Source organism: Arachis ipaensis, chromosome B07 (assembly GCF_000816755.2).
Source record: "Arachis ipaensis cultivar K30076 chromosome B07, Araip1.1, whole genome shotgun sequence".
Classification (NCBI taxonomy): Eukaryota; Viridiplantae; Streptophyta; class Magnoliopsida; order Fabales; family Fabaceae; genus Arachis; species Arachis ipaensis.
In genome coordinates this window covers 118,278,006-118,282,073 of record NC_029791.2, presented here as the reverse complement: position 1 = coordinate 118,282,073, position 4,068 = coordinate 118,278,006, and positions in this window count along the sequence as shown.

The following is a 4,068-nucleotide window of genomic DNA, read 5'->3' as shown; positions in this document are numbered from 1 at the left end:
AACCTTTTCCGGATTCGAAGACGACCCTTCCTTATCCAAATTCTTCGTCTTCAATCGAGCCCTGAAGTTCTAGGTAGAAACACCAAGATACTTGCCACCTACAAATAAAACCACCAAACGTCAAACAAAAGACCACATCTACAAGCAAAAATAGCAAATAATCACATTCTTACCAATATAGTTAATCACCGATGCCCTATCTTCTTCCCAGGGAAGCAACTCAAAAACAGATATCATATCCCCTCTGTCAACAAATTCAATGAGATATGTTATTATGCACTCATCCCGAGGAGAAATATACTCCTGACCTAATAACTGTTGTGGTTGAGAACACCAATACAAAGGAAATTTCTCACCTAAGTGCTCGTCCAAATAAAAAGGGAAATCCTCATCAACAACTTTCACTTTCAAAAACAGCTCTTTAAAGTCTTTAAACGAAGACTTATAGATCTTAAAAACCTCAAACCCAGGAGAACTGTTCAAGTTCACCCACACTCCTTTCCAAACCGTCTTAGCTTGAAAAAGAGAGAAAAACAGTTTCAGAGATGGTTTAATCTCCAAAAATTCTATCAAAATACCTAAGCTTCTAAGGAAAGCCCATCCATTCAGATGGAGTTGAGATGGAGCACAATTAAACTGCTTCAAAACATCACACTTGAAGCATGTAAAAGGCAACTTCACACGCAACTCTTCAAGAACACAGTTGTACATATAAAAATATTCAAAATCTCTTTTTCTATGAAACACTCGTTCAACCCTTGTGCATGGAAGTAACTCTATACGACACCCAACCCTCACTATCTTAAACACATCAATTTCGCCTACACTCTCCTTATCAGTAAACAATGAGCCACGAATCTTAACATCCTCATTAACCCAGTCATATGAATCATCATCCTCAGTTTTGGAAACACCCTTTCCCTTCTTGTCCCCTATTGTTACCCAAAGCAAAAAGAAGGAAGGCGAAACAGCAAGTTAAACGCAAATAAAAAGAAAGCTAACCTCTTTTACTCATCCTTGGCCCTTCAAATCCATGTTTTCAATAAAACCCAAAAAGCCATAATTAAAGACTTACAAGTTTCCAAAAGATTTAATAAATCCACTTTCTCTTTTCAGTTACAAAGAAATCTCAACCGTTGTTTACAAACAACAGCCAACGGTAATAAAGCCACATCGAAAATCACCACTAGCTTTTAATGACAAGACACTTCATTTTCTTTTAAAAAAATTAAAACAGTCACATTTATTGACAACCCCTTTTTTAATAAAACATGTTGATCTGGGGGCTCCTTACCATCATCAAAACACCGAGTTATAAATCATTCCTGAAAAGCTCAACCTGTTTCATAAAAAATACTACCAGGTCAAGCTTGGAGGCTATGATATGACCGTTATACATCGGTTACAAAGCTATAACTCGGCCACAAACATTACAGATTGGCCATTAAAAACCGGACCAAAACGTCAGGTATGGTTTTACTCCCTAATCAAAATACAATTACTCGGAATCACCACGGTCATTCCTCACCTCTTAATAAAAGGGAATGGTAAGAAGTTTATGAGATATAACATTTTTTGAAGAAAGAACTTATTACTCACTTACTCACTTGAGCGTTGGAGTGCCTTTTGCAGGTACCCACCCCCTTGTTTTTCTCATTTCCAACGTATACCTCATCTTGACAAAAGAGCTTACAAACGTTCCTCGGATGACGAGCTATACATCGGCAGAACCAGGCAAAAACAATTGGCACCCACTGTGGGGCCACGAGATAACAACCCTTTTTCCTATTGGCCCCAGAATTCCCTTTCTTGACCATGCATGGCTGACCAACCTCCTCCCTAACCCTCCAAACTTCTTTGAATGGTGACCGAGATGCAATAGGCCAATCAGCGTATTGCGGAAGAAAATAAGCAAATGGAAAACTAAATAGCTGAGCTAACCAATGCTCGGATTGAGCATAATGACAGTCACACCGAACGACAAGAGGATGAAGAGGACAACTCTGACCCAACATATATTTATGAAACCCAACATCCAGAAGAAAACCTGCGCAATGATGACGAGGACGAGCTCGGCAACGCTGTAGGCCCCTTTATGGCTAATGTTATGAATTTCAGACTGCCCATAAACTTCACATTGCCACTCACCCTAACTCCCTACGATGGCATGGGAGATCCGAAAAAGCACAACAAGAAATTCCGATCTATGATGATCGTTAACGGTGCCTCTAATTCTATTTTATGTCGTTGTTTCCCTACCTTTTTAGATGGTCCTGCACTTGATTGATTTTTGTCTTTTCCTGTAGATTCCATTTCGCGCTTTCAAGAGCTCGCTAAGTAATTCGAAATTCAGTTTGCTACATCTTCAATTTATCTCCATGATTCCGACTATTTGAACACCATTAAGCAAGGACAGCATGAAAGTCTGAAAGATTATATTACTCGCTTCACCAAAGTTGCGATGACTATTCCAGACCTCCACCCCGAGGTATATCTACATGCCATAAAAAGTGGACTACGTCCCAAAAAATTCCAAGAAATGATCACAGTTGCCAAACCAAAAACCTTGGCTGAGTTTCGAGAGAAGGCTAAAGGTCAAATGAAAATTGAGGAATTAAGACAAGCCAGAAAATCCAACAAAAATTCAACTAATAAAGAAGATGACAAAAGTCGGGACAACAAGAGGCCTTTTCGATTAGTGCCCTCAGTTTTAAATTTACCCCTCAATTTTCATATTTATTTTAAACTAAATATAATACTAAGATATAATTCAGTCTAGTATATTTTAAACTAAATACAATATAAAGATTTAATTTAATCTCTGCTTCTCAGTATTTGTCTCCCAACCTCAGTTTCTCAATTTTTTTATCCCTTCTAAATGTGTTTATAAGTCTAAGACCACATTCACTGTGAAAAGTTCTATCTTAGATAACTTAAAAAAAACAATTCTTTAAAAGCTAATAAAAAATAAATATTTTCAATGAATTTTAAAAACACTAATCATTCCTATATATTTTATATTTTAGAAAATAGTAAAGCGAGGGGAGCGCATTGGTTTTTCATTTTTCTTTTTAAGATAGATGTATTCAATTTTTTAATTATGAAATTTGCAAAAAAATAAATTGGGGAGACGAATTACTATTATTTTTTTTAGTAATGGAGTATGAGCTGGTGTTATGCAAAATTATGAAGTAGTAGTATATTTCTTATTAATATAAAGGACAATTTACATAAATAAAATAAATGGAAGAAAGTGTTACGCAAATACAACAATTTGAAAAATCAGACGCAAATACAACAAACCTATCTATATGTAATCCGCGACGCCGTAACGCGGTTTCTAATTACATGTAATCCGCTACATCTTGTCGCAGATTACGTTCAAAGGCTGAAACACATAAACCACTACACGCTGCAGCGGTTTATGATGAGATAGGCCCAAAGTGTATTCCACGAGACCTGTAGCGGAGTATGAAAGAGTTAGCTCACTATATAAATCGCGGTACTCTACAACAGTTTCTTCACAATGTGGTTGCTTGAAAAATGTCTATGTGTGTGTTTAGGAAATGAGTTGGAGAAAAGAGAAGTGATTCCACCTCTAAATGCATGTTCACATGAAACTAAAATTTGTTGGGCAAAGAGGAGACCCTTAACAACTTGCAATTGAGTGAATCACTCATGTCGAAACTTAGTCTTTTTCCTTTCAAAGGATTTTGTGCATTATTAAGATCCTATCCATCTTTTTATCGAAAAATATCGAAATCTATAATGAAGAAATCATATCGTGCTTATATATAGGATCCTTTAACCCTACTCACCTGGTCCATGCACATCGCTCTCTCCAGGAGGTTGGTCGCCTATCCTAGATCTTCCCATTTTCAAGAGGATCCCGGGCTTGATCTAGTTTAGTATCAAGGTGATTCTGTTTCTTTTTCTATATATATGGGTCATAGGTGCCTCCATCTGTATGGGGGAATTTTTTGCTCAAGCTTCTCGATCCGGGAAGGAACTGCTCACTACTACTACATACAATGCACTAATGAAAGGCTCGACCCGGCCCGGAAGAGC